Source organism: Schistocerca serialis, chromosome 2 (assembly GCF_023864345.2).
Source record: "Schistocerca serialis cubense isolate TAMUIC-IGC-003099 chromosome 2, iqSchSeri2.2, whole genome shotgun sequence".
In the NCBI taxonomy this organism is placed as follows: Eukaryota; Metazoa; Arthropoda; class Insecta; order Orthoptera; family Acrididae; genus Schistocerca; species Schistocerca serialis.
In genome coordinates this window covers 483,238,914-483,266,679 of record NC_064639.1, presented here as the reverse complement: position 1 = coordinate 483,266,679, position 27,766 = coordinate 483,238,914, and positions in this window count along the sequence as shown.

Genomic DNA, 27,766 nt, shown 5'->3' with positions numbered 1-27,766 from the left:
ATTCTTAGACTCAAGCCTCCAATGACCATGCATTCCATCACCCTGCTGACACTGCTAGTGAGAGAAATTAGGCGGAGGCTGGATGGAAGATGTTTGCTCTACCAGACTTTGAAATGAGGATTACAATGCCTACACAGTAACGACTGGAAAACGCGGCATCCGTCCAGGAGTGATAAAGCTTACGAAGAAGAAAGTGCTTGCCGTCCGCTCCTGTAGCAGAGGATAGTGATGAGGTGAGAGAGTATTCGAGCTCCTACATAGTTAAAACAGTAGTGTAGCATTCGATATTCTATGAGGGGAAAGATATTTCCCGAGCTTTCTCCTCTCGTTTCCTAAGTAGGAAGGCGGCGTGGTATTGGGCAGAGCTCAAGATCTCTTCAAAGTATCCACCCAAGGTATCGGAAATACCGATAGGGTCCACAATCACATCGTTCGGTACAGTAGGCCCAGGAATCGGAAGATGTACCTTATTTTCAGAAATATCTACATCTACATGGATACTCAGCAAATCACATTAAAGTGCCTGGCAGAGGGTTCATCGAACCACCTTCACAATTCTCTATTATGCCAATCTCGTACAGAGCGCAGAAGGAATGAAACATGTACCTGTCCGTACGAGCTCTGATTTCCCTTATTTTATCTTGGTGATCGTTCCTCCCTATGTAGGTCGGTGTCAACAAAATATTTTTGCATTCAGGGGAGAAAGCTGATGATTGGAATTTCGTGAGAAGATTCAGTCGCAACGAAAAACGCCTTTCTTTTAATGATGTCCAGTCCAAATCCTGTATGATCACTGTGACACTCTCTCCCGTATTTAGTGATAATACAAAACGTGCTGCCTTTCTATGAACTGTTTCGATTTACTCCGTCTGTCCTATCTGGTAAGGATCCCACACCGCGCAGCAGTATTCTAAAAGAGGACGGACAAGCGTAGTGTAAGCAGTCTCCTTAGTAGGTCTGTTACATTTTCTAAGTGCCCTGCCAATAAAACGCAGTCTTTGGTTAGCCTTCCCCACAACATTTTCTATGTGTTTCTTCCAATTTAAGTTGTTCGTTATTGTAATTTGCGGATTTTAGACTTGACTGATTTATCGTGTATCCGAAGTTTAACGAGATCCTTTTAGCACTCATGTGGATGACCTCACACTTTTCGATATTTAGAGTCAAGTGCCACTTTTCGCACCAATCAGATACCTTTTCTAAATCGTTTTGCAATTTGTTTTGGTCTTCGATGACTTTATTAGTCGATAAATGACAACGTCATCTGCAAACAACCGAAGACGACTGCTCAGATTGTCTCCAAAACCGTTTATATAGATAAGGTACAGCAAAGTTCCTATAACACTACCCTGGGGAACGCCAGAAATCACTTCTGTTTTACTCGATGACTTTCCGTCAGTTACTACGAACTGTGACCTCTATGACAGGAAATCATAAATCCAGTCACATAAGTGGGACGATATTCCATAAGCAAGCAATTTCACTACGAGCCGCTTGTGTGGTACAGTGTCAAAAGCCTTCCGAAAATCCTGAAATACGGAATCGACCTGAAATCCCTTTTCAATAGCACTCAACACTTCATGTGAAAAAAGAGATAGTTGTGTTTCACAGGAACGATGTTTTCTAAACCCATGTTGACCGTGTGTCAACAGACCGTTTTCTTCGAGGATATTCACAATGTTCGAACACAATATATGTTCTAAAATCCTGCTGCATATCGACGTTAACAATATTGGCATGTAATTTAGTGGATTACTCTTTCTACCTTTCTTGAATATTGGTGTGACTTGTGCAACTTTCCAGTCTTTGGGTACGGATCTTTCTTCGAGCGAACGGTTGTATATGATCGTTAAGTATGGAGCTAATGAATCAGCATACTCCAAAAGGAACCTAATTGGTATACAGTATGAACCAGAAGTTTTGCTTTTATTAAGTGATTTAAGTTGCTTCACTACTCCAAGGATATTTACTTCTACGTTACTCATGTTGGCAGCTGTTCTCGATTCGAATTCTAGAATATTTACTTCGTCTCCTTTTGTGAAGGCATTTCGGATAGTAACTCTGCTTTGGAAGCACTGTCTTCCATAGTATCTCCATTGCTACCGCGCAGAGAAGGCATTAATTGTTTCTTGCCGCTAACATACTTCACATACGACCACAATCACTTCGGATTTTCTGCCAGGTTTCGAGACCAAGTTTCGTTGTGCAAACTGTTATCGGCATCTCGCATTGAAGTCATCGCTAAATTTCGAGCTTCTGTAAAAGATCGCCAATCTTGGGGATTTTGCGTCTGTTTAAATTTGGCATGTATGTTTTGTTGATCCTGCAAGTGTTCTAACCTGTTTCGTGTACCAAGAAGGATCAACTCCATCGTTTGTTAAGTTATTCGGTATAAATCTCTCAATAGCTGCCGATACTATTGCTTAGAATTTAAGCCACATCTAGTCTACACTTATATTGTTAATTTGGAATGAATGGAGATTGTAAGGAAGGCGTCAAGTGAATTCTTATCTGCTTTTTTTGAATAGGTATATTTTTCGCTTATTGTTCGACGATTTGGGGATTACAGTATTCAATCTCGCTACGACAACCCTGTGTTCACTAATCCCTGAATCGGTTTTGATACTCGTTGTTAACTCAGGATTATTTGTTGCTAAGAGGTCAAGGGTGTTAACACAACCGTTTACTATTCGGGTGGGCTCATGAACTAACTGCTCGAAATGATTTTCAGAGAATGCGTTTAGCACAATTTCGGATGGTATTTTATACGTACCTCCGCATTTAAATATGTATTTTCCCCAACAAATCGAGGGTAAATTAAAGTCACCACTAACTGTTATCGCATGAGTCGGGTACGTGTTTCAAATCAGGCTCAAGTTTTCTTTGAACCTTTCAGCAACTATTTCACCTAAATTGGGAGATCTGTAAAATGATTCGATTATTATTTTATGCCGGTCGCCAACAATGACCTCTGCCCATACTAACTGACAGGTAGTACGACGTAGGTTATTCCAAACGACAGAAGATTAAGCAAAACTGTTGAAAGAATTAGTGAAAGAGATCCAACTAACACTTTTGCTATCTCTGATAACGTTACGACACTTTGCACGCCACTGCATTACGACGAGTAAAGTTCTCCTTTGTGAAATGGCGTTCAAAGACACAGCAGGTCTCTGCTCGTGACCCGTGTTGTGGCGTTCCTCAGTCCATCAGGAGTCTGGGACACGTTGTAGTAGGGAAGAGATTCGAGCTATGGAATATTCTGCGGCGGTAAGTGTAACATTTGTAAGGTGCTCTATGTGACCATCACTGCTGTGGAAAGGTTGTTCTTCGAAGTTTTTCAGTGAAGAGTAGAGCCTCCAGTCGGCTTTAGAGACCTGCCAGTTAGTCTTGCACACAGATGAAATATGACTCAGCAGACGAATTACGCACAGGAAATGGTCGCTCGAGTATGAGAGGATGGAGCACTCTAGACGACGGAAAAGCTGTGCAGTGCAAAACGAGAGATCCGGGCGCGAGATGGTGTGAATGGAGTCTGAAAGAAATATGGGTTCACCAATGTTGAGGGAAATGAAAGTAAGCTAGCTGAGAGTATCTGCCAGGAGGCAGCCTCCTGGGCATCTTCACAGAGAGCCCAAAATGGGATGGTGGGCCTTGAAGTCGCCGAGTAGCACAAAGGTGTGAGGGAGCTGAGCGGGGAGATCAGAGGACAGGATTATGTAGTTATTACAAAGAGGAAAGATACAACTGGGCAGCGAGAGACTGACAGCAACAGCTTGTAACTGCGTGTTCAAAGAAGTTGTTGGGCTACGGATATTGTCCCGCATGAGCTTCATGACTCTCCTATGATCTGGTGTTCCTTTCTCGGAAGAAAGGTCAAAACGTAGTGGAGTGAAGTGTAATCGGTCAAAGAGGTCTTGAGGGCGTAATTTCTTATCTTGGAGGCATAAAACAACTCTGTATTGCGAACGCAATTGCTGCTGTAAGCCTTCCTTATGTGTTCTGGTGTCACGAATGTTTCATTGGAGAACAACCATGTTAGATGATCTAAAGGAAATTTATCTTTAGGGGCAATTACTTTGGTAGCTCCCGGAGTCCCAGATTTCTGCTGTGTACTGCGTTCTGCTGCGTACTGCGTTCTGAGGCTGGAAGATCCTGTTACATTACGTTTTCAGAGGTACCAGTAACCTGCCAGGGCCGGTCAGCTGATTCCAGGATGGAGAATTGGTTAGTGTCGTAGCAACAATGGTAACTGCTGAAAGTGGTATGCAAGGCTTTTGGCTGGCTAACGTTTTGCGAGCTACATGGGGGGGGGGGGGGGGGGTTACATTTCTCTTCATCCGGATCTTCTGAACAGCTCACTCATGGAGTTAGACAGGGCAGTTTCGGGATGAAGCGGCATGGTTGCCGGTGCAATGACGAGAAGGAGGTGGTGAGTTTCCCCCATGAACACCTTTGCCATAAGCTACAGATTTGGCTGCGTTTTTATTCGACACGTGAGTATGGTTATAACGATGACACTGGTAGCAACGCATTGCCTTCGGTTGTAGCGTCTGACGTTGATGACTTCGTAGGCCGTCTTGATTTATGATGGGAGCTCCACTCGATCAAACGTTAACGAAAGGCTGTGGGTAGGCACGAATTCTGCACCAACACTATTCACAACCCGATGGACTGTGGTTATTTCCTGATCAGAGAGATAATGTTGTATATCTCCCTCAGTCGTATCATCAAGCAACCAAGTGTATATGACACCATGTAAAGAATTCAGTATCGATGAGGCTCTACACAAACAGGGTTTCCGTGGACGAGCGTAGCTTTAATCAGGTTTAAGGCTTTAAAGGCACTCACTGCCTCTAGAAGCGAATCGAGAGCAGAATTGTAGTGGCCTGAAATTGTGTTCACACCTTTCTGAATGACGAACGGTTTGACTGTAGAAAAGGTCTGACATCACGAGGCAACAGCGTGCAGATTGAAGATTCGTCATGTCTTTGGCCTCATTCCATCTCCGTTTATTAGACGGAGGTTGCGTCGATGGAGTTGATGTTCTCATTGCAAGTGAATCCTCCATGATTACCAGAATCTCCGATGGGGCACCCACAGAGGAGAGCACAGCCGCCTTAGCTGCCTCTTCACGTCTTAGGTCACTCCTCCTGAAATGCAGACAGAGGGACCAGTCGGCAGTTGGGAAGGTAACAGCTCAGCAGCTCATGCAATCACCCCGCAATCACCCCGCCCTGGGCCTGGCCTTTAGCAGGAGGTGTGAGTTAGCCTTACCTGACGACCCAGGTGCCGGGAGTTACCCAGTCATCCCGTAAGCGTCAAACACATGAGCCGACCATCAACCACACACAGCGGGGACGTAAGACAAAAAGGAAGATCTCAAACTCCGAAGCGGAGGAAGGATAGGAGAAGTAAGAAAAAGAAAGGAGAGGAAGACAAAGTAGATACTTTCAGAAGTTGTGTATACCCGACTTTACACAAGACATGGTCTTCAAAGGAGGGAAGAAAGCATAGTAGGAAGATAGACGTGCAGCACAGAGAAGGGAGAAGTACTGCAAGGGCAGGGGCTCAACGTCTGCCAAGCATATACACGTAAGAGTTCTGAGTCCCCTGTGGGAGAAGGAGGGGGTGGGAGAGAGTGGTAATGTGCCCGAATGAATAAGAGATATGATTTTGGAGAGAGGGTTGCATCATTCCGGGGCGTGCAGAGATAGACAACTGACTTTGTTCTGTAGAAGAATAGACAATGACTCTGTGGATCCAGTCACGTGCGTATGAGTGTGTGCGTCAGTGCGAAAACCGTTCCGGGATTTGCTGCTCCAGCACGTGGCCTCTCTTTCGTTGCAGACGTAATGGTCCCTGTCATTGCCTGGTGGCACGGTCAGCAGCGTGTGTCGGCGGAGCAGGAAGCTTCGCACCTGCTCTCCAGACCGCGGCTGGCTATTCCCTTACGCGCTACTCACTGTCATCATGTACAGTACTGCTGGCAAACTGCCAGCACCCGTCGTTGCAGAAGAGCTTCAACGGCTCCAGTCGGCCGTCCAGGACGACTCGGTCGGTGATTGAGGCAGCCTTGGACCTGGGACTGCGAGATCGCTCCACGGCTTCGCCCTTGGAGACGGCCGCTTGCCATCCGTTGGACGACGACATGCAGTGAGCGGAGGCCGACCGCCCCCCCCCCCCCCTCTCGCATCCGTGCTGTACCAAGTTTCGGACCTGACTCGCCGCCATGTGGAGGGGGCGAGTGAAATGTTCGTTAGTAATTATGCCAGCTTTTCTAGCCCACTTCGCTGTAGACATACAGGTTGCTAGGCGCTGTTGTAACAGCAACATTGGTTTTTCACCAACATCAACATTGATTACTCCACTCTCGTCTCCACATTTGTTTATAGTTCTTCTCACCTGCGAGAGGCGTCGTAAACCTGCTTCGTAGAACTGTTTGCTTAATAACAAGATCGCCAGGCCCCGCTATCCGATGTGTCCGGTGGTCCCTTTACTTCTAACTCCTGGCCACAGCTGCGCCAAATTTTCAAGAATTTCCTTAATCCATTCCTATACTTAATCGCAGTGCATCATTCCTCGCCCTTTTTGAGATACTTCATACTGATTGTTTAACATCAAGCTCCCACTAACTACCTTTAATTTAATAATTAATCTCGAGGACAATCATCCACAGATGTCAATATAGTATTCCTACACGTAACTTCTCCCCACGCTTTTATTGTCCCTCTTCATAAATACTAATTAAGACCTTAAAGCTAACTGCTTTTCCAGCAATGCTTGACAACCATTCTACTTGTAATGGATGTTTGGTACGTCTACAGCCTCTGCCTGCTAGTGTTTCACCCATAAATGCAGTACAAAAAAAAGTCTGCTAGAAACCGCAACAATTGGTAGACGATAGACTTACTACTAACATTTTGGGCTGCTGTTGTCCCGGAAATTGTGTGTATGCAGTCACATTTGTTCCATCGAAATTCTCCCTTGCATCTATTCTGATAGTCCAAGGACTGCATAAGTTCTGGATCGAGTGTGTTATTTAAATAGGTTGAATTTTGAACGGGTCTGAGATCTTTCCATCCCATACAACATATTCTGTGACAGTGTCTTAACAGTTGAGCCCGTGAGCGTAGCCAGAAGCCAAAAGTCTCTCCCGGTTAGCTCACAAGGTATGGTACTAATAATGATTCCACTTTCCTTACCAACCTTCGTCCTTTGTAGTAAATCAACCGTACAGTTTCCGGCGTGAATCCTGAGTGCAACAAATATGTTCCCATCCTTTGGAAATATATTCGAGCTGGCAGAAGCTCCTTCGCACAACTCATCCCATTTATTTAACCCAGAAACAAACTCGCTTCAGATGTTCGCATATCAGTCCGTACCTGGCCACTGGATCATAACGTTCCCTCCTGCCGAGACCGCACAACACAAAAAAAGGAATATGAAGAATAACAACATAACTAAATCTAACAACGCACAAAAGAGAAACAAATGCCCCTATGGAAATAAAAATAGACAATTCCCGATACACTAACGCGAAAAACCCCCCCAACAAATTACAATCTACAACTTACTTACGCGACCTTAACCAGTTCGGCGCACATGTCCCTTATGTTGCTCACCAATTCCAGGACTCTTCTTTTTACCCCTTGTAACTTTCACCTCCTGGTTAGCTCCGATAAATGGTGTCCCCTCTGTCATTCCTTTAAATGCTTTATGCGAGTTAAGTGTATAACAGACGTTTCAGTGGGGAATTGTATCTTCAAGTTGACTGGTGAGGTCATTTCCACGACCTGGTAAAAACCATAGTATTTATTTACAAATTTCTTTGTTTTCCCCTTTGAGTATGCGGATTTGTGACCATCACCACTGTCCCACTCATTACTAAGGCAGCTTCGCTATGCGTCTCTTTGGCTGCACCTGTCATTCTGACACCTTCGTGTTCGCCTTCTGTACTTTCCTCTGAACTTCCCTTATTCTTCTGGCAAACATCCTTACCGCCTCACCACCCTGCCCTAATATGGAAGCCAAGACGTCATTCGGAGACGTCATCTTAAAGCCCATTGCAGAATGGACCTTCGAATTATAGGCGCATAAGACAAAGGAAGATAGATGCCCCCAATCATAGTACCTGGGATTAACGCAATAACTCAACATTTTTGCATTGTCTTTTGCACGTGTTGGGTCATATCATTGATCTGTTGATGAAATGGACTCGTCTGTAGCTCCCGTATGTACTACACGCAGCAAAGTCGTTTCATTAAACCTGAGACAAAGTTCGTACCCTGATCCGGTACCCCAAGCTGCAATATATAGATGTTTACTAACGCCTGTGCCACGGTACTGGCCCGCTGGCCTGGCATCGGCACCGTTGCCAAAAATCAAGAGAAATGACCGACGATCGTGTGAACATACCTACTCCCTGCAGGTGTTTTATTAAATAGTCGGAGGACTTCCATCTCCAATATAGAAGATGGGCTGGACGCTTCTCGTAACCTTTACAACGGCACTATCTGATGCGCAATGTCGCCCCTTTACGCACGTGGGACACAATCCCTATCATGCTGCTCCACCTCGAGCTTCTTGTTTCTTCACCAAAACTGCTCTGCTACACATCTATCTGTCGCACGTCACCGTCCGTGACCTGAAAACATATGGTCATGAGTTTTCTGCAAAACTTCCTTCTGAAAAACTGCTGGAAACGTACATGTGATCCACATCTCGTCGTTTTGGATAACAAACCCTGATCAATAACAAAATGTGGCTATGAATTACATGTCTGGCACTCCTTATCCATTGCCTGAGCCTCCTGGCGCTATTCCAGGTTTTTACTTAACGTACTCAATATCTCTTAACGCATCCGTGCTTGCATACCGTCTTCCTGGCTTATAGATTACCTCGTACTCTAATTCATTATGCATAAGCGCTCACTGAGTTAGTCTACTAGTTGGTTCTTTCAAACGAAGCAGCCATTTCAATGAGACATGACCTTAAACTTGCTACCATAAAGGTAACAGCGAAGATACACTATACAGGCCGCTAACATCTCAGTCGTTAAGTAGTTATTCCTCACATTGCTTTACTGCCTCGAAGTGTAAGCTCCCGGATGTTCTTGACCATAAACCATCCGTCCCAAAGCATAACCGACTGCCATATATGAAGCCTGACATGAAATGATAAACTCTTTCTCGAAATCCGGAAAAACTGATAATGGATATCAAATTAACATTTCTTTTAATTTTTCAAATGACAGTTGACATACCTGCGACCAATGGAATTTTGCCTCCTTTTTCAGCTGCTTGTTCAAGGCTGGGGCATTATTGCAAAATCCCTTACGAACCATCTATAACAATTACGGAGTCCACTGAACGTCTGTACCTGCTCAGATGTTTGTGGAGTCGGAAAGCTTTGACCTGCGCCTATAAGACGAGGATCGGCCTGTATGCGATGTTCACTAATCACGTGTACCAGATAGTTTACCCGAGTTTGCGCAAGAACTATGGATCGTAGTCACCAAAGACATCGTCCAAACGTCTCATGCTCCCGTAAATCCTTTGAAATTGCATTTATGTCGTCCAGATACACCATACAAATTTTTGATTTTAATCCTCTCAATACCCCAGCCAACAAACGCTGAAAAGTTGTCGATGAGTTCTTTACTCCAAACGCCATGCGTTTTTAATGAAAGTGGTAAACAGTGCTGTAAATGCTGTTTTCAGCCTATCCTCACGCGCCAGTTCCAATTGGTAGTACCCGCTCCTAAGAATTTGCACTGGCCCAGATTATCCAAAGTTTCTATGTTTGGAATTGGATAAGCATCGTAATTGGTTCGTGCGTTTGGATATCTGAAGTCACAGCAAAATCTATATTTCCTTGTTAAGTCCACCAGCTTCTTTGGTACGACCACTATCTTCGCACTCCAAGGGCTATCATTTGGTTCTGTGATGCCATTCTATAGTTGTTGGTCAATAAAATCTTCTACTAATGGCTGAAGTTGCCTTGTTATACAGTATGGCTTCCCATAAAGTGGTGTGCTATCTACTGTCGGTATATGATGTAGTATCACCAGGATTACTGGTATTCTTCCGTCTGTAAACAAATAAACCACTAAATCTCAACAACAAGTTTTTCGTAGACCTACAGTCGCTGCTCTTCAAGTGAACCACTTTACTTCCACTTCCATATCAACGGTTTTCTGCTTTCCTCTATACTCGACGTATCGAACTCTTTATCTTTCAAGATACCCAGAGTGGCTCTTACTGATATTTGACAAAGTCACTTTCCCTCTGCCAAAGTTATACACACTAACTGGAACCATCTGTTCCTCATTTATGTCACTCTCATGCTCCAAACTCCTGAGGACAAAACACTTCGATCTGTCCATTTCTTTATTTCGTTGCTTAAGAGTGTTCAACAACATATAATTCTTCTCTTGGCAAATCGGTATCCAATGAAATCCACACTATCTTCCCCAAATATGTTGCTATTTTATGCTTCGATTTCTACTGAATATATACGCAATTCAGTTGGTCTCACCCCTCATGACAGGTGAACATTGCGGCATTGGCTGAGTTGCAACTGTTCTCCCCCCCCCCCCCCCCCCAATTGTAATGAAGTCCCACTGAGTTCCCTTAGTTCTACTGTGTGTTGCCAAAGGTCAAACTTAGCATAATGTTTGTCGAGAAGGTCTAGCCCGAGAATCACTGAAAAACCTTTTCCTATACACGACAATACATCCATGCATTCGCTGAACTTAGTATTCCCAACCAAGATCTCCAGTACTACCTCCTGTCCGCAGCTCGTGGTCTATTGGCTAGGGTTACAGCCGCTGGATGACGGTGTCCCGGGTTCGATTCCCGGCCGAGATGGGGATTTTCTCTGCCCGGGGATTGGTTGTCTGTGTTGTTCTCATCATTTCATCCTAATCATCATCATTCGTGACAGTGCGTAGATTGGATTGTGTAAAAATTGGAACGTGTAAAATTTGGGACTTTTTACGGGCACTGATGACAGCACAGTTGATCGCCTTACAAACCAATCATCAACATCCAGTACTGCAGTAGTCAGTGATTCAGCACTATTATCGCCAACGTCACATAACCTGTACTTTGGTGTCCCTGTCTCGTTTTTCCCACGAAGTCCAGATTGATAATGGACACATGCGCCCCTGTGGCTACAAAAAATCTCTCTTCCCTGACAGTTACCCAACCTACTAAGCAGCATTCCGTCTGTGCACTAACTTGTACAGTTTTAAGTTCAAATGGTTCAAATGGCGGTCGCTCGGTTCCAGACTGTAGCGCCCAGAACCGCACGGCCACTACGGCCGGCTACAGTTTTAAGTCTTGGGTGTTGTGGCGTAGCAAGACAGCCACGCCACGGAAGTAGCCGAAAGGCACGCGTTTAGTTCACGCAGGCAAGAGATAGGTCTGTAACAGGATACGTAATGAATGCTATAAAGAAAAGTACGTAGCTTCTGGAATACTTAACTTTAATCCATCCTTGTTATATACATCGCTCTTGACGATACAAGTAGGACTCTTTAGATACAAGCTATGTAAGGCTAATGGCGCCTTGCTAGGTCGTAGACATGGACCTAGCTGAAGGCTATTCTATCTGCTCGGCAAAGGAGCGAGGCTTGGTCAGTGTAGTCGCTAGCTACGTCGTCCGTACAACTGGGGCGAGTGCTAGTCCGTATCTCGAGACCTGCCATGTGGTGGCGCTCGGTCTGCGATCACACAGTGGCGACACGCGGGTCCGACATGTACTAATGGACCGCGGCCGATTTAAAACTACCACCTAGCAAGTGTGGTGTCTGGCGGTGACACCACATTGGGAACTGCTTTCCTATGGTTGACGCAAGCCCGTTTGCGTTTAATAGCTGCTTTCCTTGTCAGTGCTTCCCACCTTTCCTACTTCCACTGTCAGATGCCCGGCGGCCCACTCTGCCATAAGCACAGCACTCCGGTTGTCTAGTCTCCTTACATGCCCCTCCCGACCACATACACTCCTGGAAATTGAAATAAGAACACCGTGAATTCATTGTCCCAGGAAGGGGAAACTTTATTGACACATTCCTGGGGTCAGATACATCATATGATCACACTGACAGAACCACAGGCACATAGACACAGGCAACAGAGCATGCACAATGTCGGCACTAGTACAGTGTATATCCACCTTTCGCAGCAATGCAGGCTGCTATTCTCCCATGGAGACGATCGTAGAGATGCTGGATGTAGTCCTGTGGAACGGCTTGCCATGCCATTTCCACCTGGCGCCTCAGTTGGACCAGCGTTCGTGCTGGACGTGCAGCCCGCGTGAGACGACGCATCATCCAGTCCCAAACATGCTCAATGGCGGACAGATCCGGAGATCTTGCTGGCCAGGGTAGTTGACTTACACCTTCTAGAGCACGTTGGGTGGCACGGGATAAATGCGGACGTGCATTGTCCTGTTGGAACAGCAAGTTCCCTTGCCGGTCTAGGAATGGTAGAACGATGGGTTCGATGACGGTTTGGATGTGCCGTGCACTATTCAGTGTCCCCTCGACGATCACCAGTGGTGTACGGCCAGTGTAGGAGATCGCTCCCCGCACCATGATGCCGGGTGTTGGCCCTGTGTGCCTCGGTCGTATGCAGTCCTGATTGTGGCGCTCATCTGCACGGCGCCAAACACGCATACGACCATCATTGGCACCAAGGCAGAAGCGACTCTCATCGCTGAAGACGACACGTCTCCATTAGTCCCTCCATTCACGCCTGTCGCGACACCACTGGAGGCGGGCTGCACGATGTTGGGGCGTGAGCGGAAGACGGCCTAACGGTGTGCGGGACCGTAGCCCAGCTTCATGGAGACGGTTGCGAATGGTCCTCGCCGATACCCCAGGAGCAACAGTGTCCCTAATTTGCTGGGAAGTGGCGGTGCGGTCCCCTACGGCACTGCGTAGGATCCTACGGTCTTGGCGTGCATCCGTGCGTCGCTGCGGTCCGGTCCCAGGTCGACGGGCACGTGCACCTTCCGCCGACCACTGGCGACAACATCGATGTACTGTGGAGACCTCACGCCCCACGTGTTGAGCAATTCGGCGGTGCGTCCACCCGGCCTCCCGCATGCCCACTATACGCCCTCGCTCAAAGTCCGTCAACTGCACATACGGTTCACGTCCACGCTGTCGCGGCATGCTACCAGTGTTAAAGACTGCGATGGAGCTCCGTATGCCACGGCAAACTGGCTGACACTGACGGCGGCGGTGCACAAATGCTACGCAGCGCTGACGCGAAGTCCTCCGGATTTTCCATTCGTATCCTCCGTGGCATCTCTGCTGATATACCACGTACGAAAACGTCCACTGCTGTATTTTCCAGCTCCTGCAGCAACACGATGTTAGCTTCTGCATTCTGGGCCTGTACATATGTATTCTATCCGAGAAAGCCTCCACAGAGCCGTAGCGCTCCATTGGAAGGTACTTAGTTCGCGCAACAACTGCGAATTATTACTCTTTTGGTACCACTAGCACAGTCCAGCGGCCACTCTTGAAACGTTTACGTTCTAGTAAAGGGCTCCTGGTATACAACGAATGCTTTGGCGTTCCCTGCAAAACACATGGTAGCACCATGGAAGGCTATTTCGTCTCACCATCCACGCAGTTCCGCATTATCCCTAACATCCTTGATAAAAAATGTCACGCCCTGCGTTCCCTTGCCCGAGATGAGGTTAATTAATGCGGCTACTGCCAGATCAAATAGAACAGAAGATACTTTAAGTTCTGACGTATTTTCGTCAGACCCAAATTGCTGCTGAATCTGACTCGCTTTTCCAGTTTCTAGCTATCGATCAAGTTCGAAATTTCTCTGCCTCTCGTGCACCAATTTCTTTGTTAACAAGTGCACTCGCTGACTTAAAGCAGCAATCGCTTCTGCGGTAGTTGTAATAGAACGTGTTTCCACCATTGGACGTGTTCTACTTTTATCTTAATTCATTTGTTTAAAAAATATCACACACTCTCGTTTAACCACCACGCACACAGGTACCGAATTTCTCATTTGTCTACAATCAGTACAGCTACTAGCCAGATGACCAGTTCTCCTACACACAGAGAAAGTAGCTGCTACAGCTCTCGAACACGTCAAAGTGTGCCCAGGGAAATTACGAAATAGATACCTCCCTTTTACTAAATTATGTCCACCATTACCTCTAAATAAAGGTAAGTCCAAGGGTTCCTGCAGCTTCACAAAAGTAATTCTAAATGTCGCGTAACCTATCTCACACAATTGACAGCGATAATACGGAAACTAATTACCCTATGAAGACCAGACTTGGTAGCATTAATGTCAAGGACATGGGGAAGAGAAATAATGCAGAATCAGTTCAATTGAAACACTTCTGCTAAGGTACATCATACCATTACATACCGGTACCATATCTGCTACAAAAGGGGCTCGATATGGCGCCCATCAGTGTCCAGAAGAGTCTGAAAGCGCAGGATTTCATTCTGCACAGAAGAGCGAAGCGTGTCCGTAGGTACAATGGTTACCTCTCTTGATGTCAGATCAGCACATGTTTGAATATTCCCCTGGTAAACCCTATCCTTCAGTTAGCCGCACAGGGAGTGAGGTCAGGTGATCGTGTCGAACAAGCATTTGGAAACGATCGGCTGATAATTCTATCGTTTCCAGATGTGTTTCGGAGAAGCAGATGAACATCACGAGTGATGCGCGGTGGGCCCCATCTTGCCTGAAAACTGTTGAATTCAATGCGTCCTTCTCCTTTAGGCCCTGTATCGCATACCGGTGAAGCATATCGCAGTAACGCTGGCCAGTCACACTGCACGTCTTTCGTCCTTGGGTGCCAGCCTTTTTAAAAATGAATATGCCCGTGACGAACATAACCGTGAAGTCACACCATACGGTGACGCGTTTACCATTGCAAGGTGTCAGGCAAATCCAACACCTTCCATCAAAACCCTGACATGATAAGCAAATCCAGTAGTATGTCACATAGCTCCGAATAAAACGTGACATTAAAGTAACCAAAGTAATTCGAGTAACGAGTGAGGAAATGGAATACCACAGACTAACACAAGAATGCCTAAATGCATGTCATACCTTCCCACCGTGAGACAGACGCAGTTCCGAGGGGAGAAACGAGAACAGAAGCCGGGAGCAGAACTGTGATAAGCTAGAAGGCCCTACGATAAGGGACGGACATCCACGTCGCTAGCTAACCGCTAGGTCCACCCCCCAGCCCATGTTAAAAACTAGAGCCCTCCAGAAGAACAGTATAGATCTTACGATAACACAAAAGGGGTAACCCTGGCCGCAAGTTTTAGCGTGAGACATTTTCGCGTCACTGTTATGTCAGGACCACCCCCCCAGCCCATGATAAAAGATAGAGCCCTCCAGATAACACTAAAAGGACCACACCAGCTGCAAGTTTTAGCGTGAGACTTTTTCGCGTCTCTGTTACGTTGTAAACTTTAAAAACATTGCCCCACCACGAAAAGTATAACGTTTCTCATTGGATGGACAGAATTTTTGCAGGCGGAGCTTAAGGTTAACATTGAGACCCTGATTGGTCAGATGAAAACACAGCCAGATAGTTTTTTTAAACCAACTTCGGTAAATTGTAGTAAGGAGAACTTAGGGGAGAGTTGCTTCCGAGACGGCGATGTGAGCGAAGCTGTGCTGCTCGCCGCCCCCTGACGAACACCGACAAGGTAATGAACGCACGCGATGCCACATAACAGCACATAAAGCTTCACTCAGAACTGCAGAAGTCTCATCTGTTACACCCCGTTTTAGCGGAATACTAGTGTCGATCGTCAATTAAAGCTCATGGAGTTCACATTTGCCACTTGAAGTAAAAACCTGAAACATGAAGATTTTTCTGTTATATAGTTATTGAGAAGCCACATCAGCGACTGTAATTTATGACAAGTTAGATAAGTAATTAAAGATAATTGAGGGTCACTGTAGACCATTTTGATAGTTTTCTCTCTTGTGAAACTTAATTTAAACCTAGATTATAGATGTGATATGGCATAGGTCATCCTTCGATCCATTGTAGAACTTGGAAACCCACTCAGGGAATATTCGTTCGCATTTTTGTTGAACGCAGTTGGTTTTTATCATCCTGTATTAAAACATTTCCTTTTATCAATAGTGCAATTTAGAAACAATGTTTTGTGAGTAGAATAAAATTTCCAATGGTTAACTTAACTGCTTTTTCGACGTTATTTTACCAGCTAACTAAAAATAGGAAAGCCTTGAACCCCTTCCACCAAATTTAGTTAGTATTAAGATTCTTTTAGAGGGAGTGCAGTGGAGCTGACGCTGAAATCATTAAGTATTTGGTTATATCATCGCTAGTCTCACAGAACTCTTCTGAACTCTACATGTCATGTGTGGTCTGGCGTCTCCTTACTAGCAACAGGTCCCAGGTTCAAACTAGTCAATTCCCTAAAAAACACACTCAGACCGTCGTTGCGCGAAAGTGGCAGGGAGACACGATATAGAACAGACAGACACCACGCAGAATGTTAGACCATATAGAGGAGCTTCATGCACAATAACTGGAGATGAAGCTCCCAACACTAGGAGGTTCTGTGTATTCACCTAACCCGTCAGAAAAAAATGAGCTGCTTCCGCTCATAGCATGGTCCAGGGCCAGCCCTCGTCAACGTCAATCTTTGCGAGAAAGTGGAGATGGAAGTCAACACGTCGTTGTGCGTCCTGAGGTGCAAGCTACTGTACGATATGGATCTTCTACTTGTACCATATGAGAATGGTCCGAAGCAACTTCCATACAGGGGACCACAGTATGTTCAACTGTCGTGACACAGCACGCGCACTGCCTGACGATACGGAATTGCGCCCAGCGTTTTCTGTCATAGCAACGAAGATTTCATCAACCACTTGTGGTGCAACCGGTCGTCGGTCTGTTCTCCAGTTGATTCGAACTTCTTCATCATGCGCCGTACAGCAAATGGTCAAAGAGGACCCTTCTGTAATCCTTTCAACCGGCGATATAATCGAAGCTCAGCTGCAGCATTACCGTTGTTTTGATAAAAGAGCTTCACCAATAATGGTCTGCTCCTTTTGTCCAAGTTCATGCTGGCACGTCAACAAATGCACTGCAACTGGTCAAGCGTGTGAGACTATGAATCACGATGACTGATTACAATACCTGGTGGCCATAGTCGGAACTGGACGTTGGCGCGGTGACGCATGGAAATCATGCACCCAATATTCCGGACATTAATGCTACCAAGTTTGGTACTCCTACGGTATTTAGTTTCCGTGTTATAACGTGTTAAATTGGGAAAGTTTAATTATAATCAGCTGGTACTTACGTTTTATGAAGGTATTTTAAATTAATTTGTGCAAAAAGGAGAAATTTGGAATTTTTGCCACCAAACGTGTTTCGTTATTATAAACTAATTGGTACACTATCGCCACTCAAATGTAGACTTTACTACTGCTTAACTTGGTATAATGTGTGAATACTGCAATACTGATGTGATATACATTTTTTCTATATTTTATTAAAGTATCATCTAATTTCCGCCCCCCCCCCACCCCTGAACCATGGACCGTGCGGTGTGGAGGCTTGTGTGCCTCAACGATACAGATAGCCGTACTGTAGGTGCAACCACAACAGAGGGGTATCTGTTGAGAGGCCAGACAAACGTGTGGTTCCTGTAGAGGAGCAGTAGCCTTTTCATCAGGGGCAATAGCCTGGATGATTGACCGATCTGGCCCTGTAACACTAACCAAAACGGCCTTGCTGCGGTGGCACTGCGAACGGCTGAAAGCAAGGGGAAACTACAGCCGTAATTTTTCCTGAGAGCATGCAGCTTTACTGAATACGATTAAATGATGATGGCGTCCTCTTGGGTAATATATTCTGGAGGTAAAATAGTCCCACTTTCGGATCTCCGGCGGGGACTACTCAAGAGGACGTCGTTATCAGGAGAAAGAAAACTGGCGTTCTACGGATCGGAGCGTGGAATGTCAGATCCCTTAAATGGGCAGGTAGGTTAGAAAATTTAAAAAGGGAAATGGACAGGTTTAAGTTAGATATAGTGGGAATTGGTGAAGTTCGATGGCAGGTGGAACAAGACTTTTGGTCAGGTGAATACAGGGTTATAAATACAAAATCAAATAGGGGTAATGCAGGAGTAGGTTTAATAATGAATAAAAAAATAGGAGTGCGGGTAACCTACTACAAACAGCATAGTGAACGCATTATTGTGGCCAAGATAGACACGAAGCCCATGCCTACTACAGTAGTACAAGTTTATATGCCAACTAGCTCTGCAGATGATGAAGAAATTGATGAAATGTATGATGAGATAAAAGAAATTATTCAGGTAGTGAAGGGAGACGAAAATTTAATAGTCATGGGTGACTGGAATTCGACAGTAGGAAAAGAAAGTGTAGGAAATATAGTAAGTGAATATGGATTGGGGCTAAGAAATGAGAGAGGAAGCTGCCTGGTAGAATTTTGCACAGAGCATAAGTTAATCATAGCTAACACTTGGTTCAAGAATCATGAAAGAATGTTGGATACATGGAAGAACCCTGGAGACACTAGAAGGTTTCAGATAGATTATATAATGGTAAGACAGAGATTTAGGAACCAGATTTTAAATTGTAAGACATTTCCAGGGACAGATGTGGACTCTGACCACAATCTATTTGTTATGAACTGAGATTAAAACTGAAGAAACTGTAAAAAAGTGGCAATTTAAGGAGATGGGACCTGGATAAGCTGAAAGATCCAGAGGTTGTACAGAGTTTCAGGGAGAGCATAAGGGAACAATTGACAGAAATGGGGGAAAGAAATACTGTATGAGAAGAATGGGTAGCTTTGAGGAATGAAATAGTGAAGGCAGCAGAACATCAAGTAGGTAAAAAGACGAGGGCTAGTAGAAATTCTTGGGTAACAGAAGAGTACTGAATTTAACTGATGAAAGGAGAAAATACAAAATCGCAATAAGTGAAGCAGGCAAAAATGAATACAACCGTCTCAGAAATGAGGTCGACAGGAAGTACAAAATGGCTAAGCAGGGATGGCTAGAGGACAAATGTAAGGATGTAAAGGCTTATCTCACGAGGGGTAAGAGGAAAATTAAAGAGACCTTTGGAGAAAAGAGAACCACTTGTATGAATATCAAGAGTTCAGATGAAACCCAGTTCTAAGCAAAGAAGGGAAAGCGGAAAGGCGGAAGGAGTATATAGAGGGTCCATACAGGGGCGATGTCCTTGAGGACAATATTATGGAAATGGAAGAGGACGTAAATGAAGATGAAATGGGAGATACGATACTTCATGAAGAGTTTGACAGAGCACTGAAAGACCTAAGTTGAAACAAGGCCCCGGTAGTAGACAACATTCCATTAGAACTACTGATAGCATTGGGAGAGCCAGTACTGACAAAACTCTACCATCTGGTGAGCAAGATGTATGAGACAGGCGAAATTCCCTCAGACTTCAAGAAGAATATAATAATTCCAAACCCAAAGAAAGCAGGTGCTGACAAATGTGAACATTACCGAACAATCAGTTTAACAAGTGACGGATGCAAAATACTAACGCGAATTCTTTACAGACGAATGGAAAAACTGGTAGAAGCCAACCTCGGAGAAGATCAGATTGGATTCCGTAGAAATGTCGGAACACGTAAGGCAATACTGACTCTGCGACTTACCGTAGAAGAAAGATTAAGGAAAAGCAAACCTACGATTCTAGCATTTGTAGGCTTAGAGAAAGATTTTGACGATCTTGACTGGAATACTCTCTTTCAAATTCTGAAGGTGGCAGGGGTAAAATACAGGAAGCGATAGGCTATTTACAATTTGTATAGAAACGAGATGGCAGTTATAAGAGTCGAGGGGCATGAAAGGGAAGCAGTGGTTTGGAAGGGAGTGAGACATGGTTGTAGCCTCTCCCCGATGTTATTCAATCTGTATATTGAGCAAGCAGTAAAGGAAACATAAGAAAAATTCGGAGTAGGTATTAAAATCGATGGAGAAGAAATTGAAACTTTGAGGTTCGCCGATGACATTGTAATTTTGTCAGAGACAGCAAAGGACTTGGAAGAGCAGTGTGCTGTCACTGCCAGACACCACACTTGCTAGCTGGTAGCCTTTAAATCAGGCGCGGTCCGTTAGTATACATCGGACCCGCGTGTCGCCACTATCAGTGAATGCAGACCGATCGCCGCCACACGGCAGGTCTAGAGAGACTTCCTAGCACTCGCTCCAGTTGTACAACAGACTTTGCTAGCGATGGCTCACTGACAAAATACGCTCTCATTTGCCGAGACGATAGTTAGCATAACCTTCAGCTACGTCATTTGCTACGACCTAGCAAGGCGACATTACCAGTTACTATTGATACTGTGAATCATGTAACGTCAAGAGCGATGTTCACCATTAATGGATTAAAGTTAAGTATTCCACCAGCCACGTCCATTTTTCTGAATTCTAATTTCCTTGTCCTGTTCCAGACCTCACGCCAGCCTGCGTGAGCTAAATCGCGTACCTTTTGGCTTCCTCTAGTAACACGGTGTTGGCTCTCCTGCCAACCACAACATGTGCGACGAGGCAATACCGCATTCTTAACTATACTACCCTGATTTACTTGTGTCATGGCTTCGCCACCATCTCCAGATGTACTGTCCGAATTTTATCGCTTACAGACTCAGCAGACGCAGGCCTTACTGGATGCCCTTGGACAGCTCATCCAGGGTCAACATGCAATCCAAAACGACGTGGCAGCCGCCGCTCCACCGCTAACGCAGCCACAATACGCTGTTGCACCAACTTTTCGACCTTTTGATGCTGCACTGGAAAGCCGGACGGAGTGGTCACGCCAATTTGGATTCCATCTCGCCGTCTACAGAATTCAAAGTAACGAGCGGCAGCCATTTTTGTTGTCTTCGGTCGGCATACAAACGTACCGTGTGATAGTCAAATCATTTCCCCGACGCGACGTAGCAACTCTGTCCTACGACGAAATTTTGTCTGCATTAGATGCATATTTCAAAGACTCAGTCAATGTAGTTGCCAAACGGTATACCTTCTTTGTACAAAACGTACAGCAGGTCAGACTAATTGGGAGTGGGTTGCAACCTCGCAAGGCCTTACTAGGGATTGTGCTTTTGAGTGTGAATGTGGACTCCCTTATTCAGATACTATGGTAAGTGATGCAATTGCACAGAACGTTTCTGATGTTCGTATAAGGGAACAGATTTTGAAACTAGTCCAGTCCCTCCCTTCAACAAGTGATGGACATATTGGATCGGCAGGACACACTTGACTTTGCTCAGGAATCATTTGAAACTTCACCAGGCGTGTGTCAGGTTAACCGGCCCGCTGGGCGAGCTGCACGGAGCAGCAAACAGCCCTCGCGTCTGGCCGCGCCGCTGCCGCCAGGCTCTCAGCCACGTGTACCGCGCTGGCAAGCAAATGCAGTGCTCAAATCATGCCCACGGTGTGCTACTAGACATTCGCGTGAGAATTGCCCGTCACGCCAAGCTATTTGCTTTTACTGTAATAAAAAAGGACATGTTCAAAGTGTTTGCCAGGAAAAGCTCAGATCGGAAACTCCATTCCAGCCGTTTTGCTTCGCGCCGGATTCGAACCAAGGATACTCAGGCTCGTGAAACTTCGCCCATGGAAATTCATGTAGTTCATTCCACTCCACCCAGTGCCACTCTCTCTAACAGTGACTGTGTTCGTCCCACAAATAGTGAGCGCCGACATCGCCGGAACTCCCATCAAGTCGCAAGTGATTTTGTACCAGTGTCAGTTCATGTTGCACGAGACAGTCTCTCTTGTCGTCAGCAGGACAATAAACTTTTTGTGGACTTAGACATTAACGGCAAAGTGATACCATTCCAGCTCGATACCGGGGCTGCAGTTTCACTGATCAATCAAGACACTTACAAACTACTGGGCACACCTCCGTTGCGTGCCGCAAATGTTAAGTTAACTAGCTATTCAGGTCAAGCGATCCCTGTGTTAGGACAGTGTACCCTTCTTGCAACATACAAGGGACAAACAAAAATTGTGTCACTTTACGTCCTTCGTTCTTCTTCTGCAGTGAACTTGTTTGGTTTCGATTTATTTCAGTTGTTTAACTTGTCTATAGTAAATCAGGTCCTATCAGTGAACCAGACTGTGCATTCCGACAGTGTTTCTCGTCTATGTGAAGAATTTGCAGACATTTTTGCACCAGGCCTTGGTTGCGGTAAGAACTATAAAGCACATTTGGAACTGAAAGTAAATGTGCAACCAAAATTTTTCAGAGCGCGCAGTGTTTCCCACGCATTGCATGATGAGGTCGCAAAAACATTACACGATTCGGAATCACAAGGTGTAATTGAACGTGTGCAGGCTTCTCTCTGGGCATCACCCTTAGTAATTTTGCCAGAACCTTTGGGACAATTGAGACTTTGTGTGGACTTCAAGGCAACAGTGAATCCACAACTAGTGATTGCAACTTTTCCTTTGCCCCGCCCGGAAGATCTCTTTGACAAACTGTGCCCGGGTAAATATTTTTCGAAGTTGGACCTAGCAGATGCGTACTTGCAAATACCAGTGGACGAAGACTCACAGTGCGTTTTCGTGGTTAACACGCATCTTGTATCGATTCAAACGACTGCCATTCGGGTGTCCATTCGCCTCTGCATTGTTTCAGCAATATCTACAAACTGTTTGTGCGTCGGTCCCTACTGCAGCAAACTATCTGGACGATATTGTGATCTCCGGAAAGACGGAAGAAGAACATTTCAGGTCTTGCGACAAAATGGTCTTCGCTTGCGGAAGGACAAATGTGTGTTTTTTGCTCGTGACTTGCCCTACCTGGGACATGTATTCAATGCCCAAGGCATACATCCCAGTCCCGAGCACCTCCGTGCCATACAAGACTTGCCTTCGCCGCAGAATTTGAAGCAGCTACAGAGTGTGCTGGGAAAAATTAACTATTATCACAGATATGTGCCACATGCCTCTTCCATTTCAGCTCTGCTTCATCGCTTACGCCGTAAAGGTGTTCCGTTCGTCTGGACGACGGCATGCGAACGCGCCTTTCGCCAGTTGAAATCGGCGTTGCTTTCCAATACTTGCCTTACGCCATTCGATCCCCAGAAGCCCCTTTTGTTGTTGGTGGATGCATCGGATTTCGGGATCGGTGCTGTGCTTGCGCACAAAGATGGATTGCACGATCGCCCTATTGCCTTTGCGTCCAAATTGCTCTCGTCTGCGTAAAGAAATTACTCACAGATCGAGAAAGAAGCATTGGCTCTCTTATATGGTGTTACAAAGTTTCATGATTTCTTGTATGGTCGTCACTTTACCATCATCACAGACCACAAACCTTTGACATCGCTTTTTCATCCGAACAAGCCTGTACAGCGCAGTCATTCGCTGGTCTATTTTCCTCTCGCAGTACCGCTACGACATCTTGTATCGGTCCATTGCTAAGCATGGAAACGCCGATGCGTTGTCCCGTTTGCCTGTTGCTAAGGATAGGGCATTCGATTCCTCCGAACTTGCTTGCATGTTCATTGATTCGGAAACCGATGACGTGGTCGAATCGTTTCCGATTGATTTTCGTCGTGTAGCTACAGCCACAGCTGCCGACCCTGTCCTTGCTACCGTTCTGCGTTTTGTTGCTACGCAATGGCCCTTGTCAAAATCACGGATCGGGGATCCGTTGGTTCGCCGATTTTTTGCTCAACAGGAAAGACTTTTTGTACGATGTGGTGTTTTGCTGTTATGTTTAGATAATGATCAGTCAAGGGTCGTGGTACCACGTTCGTTACAGTCCTCTGTCTTACAGCTTCTCCACCAAGGACATTGGGGTATAGTGAGAACGAAACAACTTGCTCGTCAGCACTGTACTTGGTTTGGAATCGATTCCACGATTGCGAATATGTGCTCTTCTTGCATGGTGTGTGCCGAACAACAATCAGCACCACCGCGGAAATTCTTTGCATGGCCAAAAGCCACTTCCCCTTGGCAACGCTTACACATCGATTTTGATGGTCCATTCTGGAATGGAATTTAATGAATCCACCGATTCATTCAGTAATTTTCCTTTTGTTGTCCGGATGTCTTCCACGACGTCATCTGTCACCATCCAAGCGTTATCTGCCATCTTTTGCATTGAAGGTCTTCCACAGACTATTGTTTCCGACAATGGCCCACAATTCATGTCCGCAGAATTTCAGTCATTCTGCAGGGCCAATGGTATTCAACATCTAACGTCCGCGCCGTTTTCGCCACAGTCAAACGGTGCCGCTGAACGATTGGTACGGACTTTCAAGTCACAGATGTTGAAGTTGAAAGAGTCGCATTCTCGAGAGGACGCGTTATTGCTCTTATTGTCCTCGTATCGCTCTCAGCCCCGAGATGGTCGCTCGCCGGCTGAGTTGCTCCATGGTCGCCCTCATCGAACCTTCATGTCTTTGCTACATCCGCCGCATCAGGTTCCTGTGCAGCGGCAGATACCTGCTTTTGCCCCAGGCAACGTTGTCTACTACCGCCACTATCGAGGTTCACGGCGTTGGCTCGAAGGGCGCATTCTTTGCTGCCTCGGCCGCGCTATGTATCTGGTTTTGGGGGCCTCTGGTGAGGTGCGTCGGCATCTCAATCAGCTGCGCCTCTGTCGTCGCACGGGTTCTGCCGCTCCCCGTCTGCTTTCAGCGACGGTGCCGTCCAGTCAGCGCCCTGGGGACCCATCTACTGGCTCGCCTCGGTCCCTGGTGTTACCGACGCTGCCTTCCATTTTGCCCCATGGCGACGCGCCGCCGCCGCCGCCGCCGCCCCCTGTTCTCCTGCCGGCGACGCCCGCAGTGGACGCGTCGCTGCAACCGCCGGGCGCCTCCCTGGGTCACGCGCCGCCGATCGCTTCCTGTGACCAGTTGTCCTCCGACATGGAACTCTTGCCCGCTCCGGACCGTATGTCGTCTTCGCCCGTCGGGTGCCCCGGCCCGATGGTGGTCGACCTTTCGGCCCCTCCTGTCTCTCTGCGGGCGCATACACCGCATGTTGACGTGCACACTGGAGCAGGTTTTCAGGCGTTTCCTAGCTCCCCGCGGTCCGAATGGCAGGGTGCGGGTGGCACAGCCTCGCTTGTTGTTAGGCTCCCCACCTCGTCGCATACGTCAACATGGGGTCCTCCCCACGGCGGGCGGAAGCCTTATGCCACAACCGTACGCCGATTTGCGGGGGAGGAATGTGGTGTCACTGCCAGACACCACACTTGCTAGGTGGTAGCCTTTAAATCGTTAAATCGGCCGCGGCCCGTTAGTATACGTCGGACCCGCGTGTCGCCACTATCAGTGAATGCAGACCAAGCGCCGCCACACGGCAGGTCTAGAGAGACTTCCTAGCACTCGCCCCAGTTGTACAACAGACTTTGCTAGCGATGGCTCACTGACAAAATACGCTCTCATTTGCCGAGACGATAGTTAGCATAGCCTTCAGCTACGTCATTTGCTACGACCTAGCAAGGCGACATTACCAGTTACTATTGATACTGTGAATCATGTAACGTCAAGAGCGATGTTCACCATTAATGGATTAAAGTTAAATATTCCACCAGCTACGTCCGTTTTTCTAAATTCTAATATCCTTGTCCTGTTCCAGACCTCACGCCAGCCTGCGTGAGCTAAAACGCGTGCCTTTCGGCTTCCTCTAGTAACACGGTGTTGGCTCTCCTGCCAACCACAACAAGCAGTTGAACGGAATGGACATTATCTTGGAAGGAGGATATAAGATGAACATCAACAAAAGCTAAACGAAGATAATGGATTGTAGTCGAATACAGTCGGGTGATGCTGAGGGAATTAGATTAGGAAATGAGACACTTAAAGTAGTGAAGGAGTTTTGCTATTTGGGGAGCAAAATAACTGATGATGGTCGAAGTAGAGAGGATATAAAATGAAGGCTGGCAATGGCAAGGAAAGCGATTCTGAAGAAGAGAAATTTGTTAACATCTAGTATAGATTTAAGTGTAAGGAAGTCATTTCTGAATGTATTTGTATGTTGTGTAGCCATGTATGGAGGTGAAACATGGGCGATAAATAGTGGTGTTACAGAAGAATGCTGAAGATTGGATGGGTAGGTCACATAACTAATGCGGAGCTATTGAATAGAATTGGGGAGAAGAGGAGTTCGTGGCACAACTTGACTAGAAGAAGGGATTGGTTGGTAGGTCATGTTCTGAGTCATCACGGGATCACGAATTTAGTACTGGAGGGCGGCGTGGAGGGTAAAAGTCGTAGGGGGAGACCAAGAGATGAATACACTAAGCAGATTCCGAAGGATGTAGGCTGTAGTAGGTACTGGGTGATGAAGAAGCTTGCACAGGATAGAGTAGCATGGAGAGCTGCATCAAACCAGTCTCAGGACTGAAGACCACATCAACAATATCATCTAATTCCGAAAAAGAGGACCAATATTTGTAACTTCGAAATCTCACTTAGTACACATTTTTTATGACGGGCAGTCAAATGAAAACGAGACTATGTAATGAGCATGTAGCCGACGTTGGTATCGTCGCAGGTGTGTGTGTGTGTGTGTGTGTGTGTGTGTGTGTGTGTGTGTGTGTGTGTATGTGTGTGTGTAATGCAGAACGTCCCTCTATCGAGTATCAGGAAAGAACACCCCCACTTTCAACACTGTGCCAGTTTTCTGTTAAATCCTCTTGACGTGGTATTGGCGAGTCATGTGTAATTCATGAGAGAATGTTTGGTGAGTATGCTGAACACAGTATGTCACATGTACTTGTGTCTACTAGGAATGAGATTCGGGAGGGTCGGCTGTCATTGAAAGACAGCTGTCAGCTAGGACAGGGTCATCGTATCGTTACTGCTGTCATAGCTGCGTTGGATGGTGCCGTCAGAAATTACCGACGGCGGACAATGGAAGGCATTCGGGTCATGTTGAGCATCAGTCTCGGTACCGCTCACGCCATCATGACAGAACATCTGAAGTTACGGAAAATCTATGCACAGTGGTTGGAACAGAATTTCGACATCACTGCTGCATCCGGAATAGTATCACGATGAACAATATCGTTTCCAGTCCCTTGCTGACGCGGGATATTAAAAATGGTGACATCGTTTTGAGTCGGTGAGCTAGCGTCAGGACATGGATTCGCACCCCTCCTCTCACCAGCCTCGGCTGTCACCATCCGGCCCTCGAAACCAGGAGAGTTTACGCCAGCTGCTAACTCCGGGAAAGTCATGATGACCCATCTCGATGTGCGCAGCAGTTGACTACGCTGTCGTTTTATTATTATTTATACTAATTCGTCCCTCTCCTATTTTGATAAGGCGGCGACTCCAGTCGCACAGAGGGGCACCTGTATGGCGGCATGAGGTAAATGAGAATTTTACTGCGCCGGGTTGGTAGCTTCCGACACGCCGCATCAGCACTTTCCCGGCCGACACATCAGAATTACGCCCCCACCAGGTTGACCCGCTCAGCTAAATGCTGCGAAGTCTGATAGGGAAGGTGTTGGCTTATCAGCCGTAATGAGTCACATTAGTTCGTTTGTTTTGTTTTAAAATTTCACATGGGTACTTATGTTTCTTGAAGGGTAGTGACTGACAAGAATACACAAAACGATAACTGAGCTATCGTGAAGGCCAGTAAAATGATATTGTTTTTTCTTTTTTCCCTCAAATGTAGATATATCGTAAATTTTACATATGGTTACTAGGTAGATACATGAGACTTACTTTT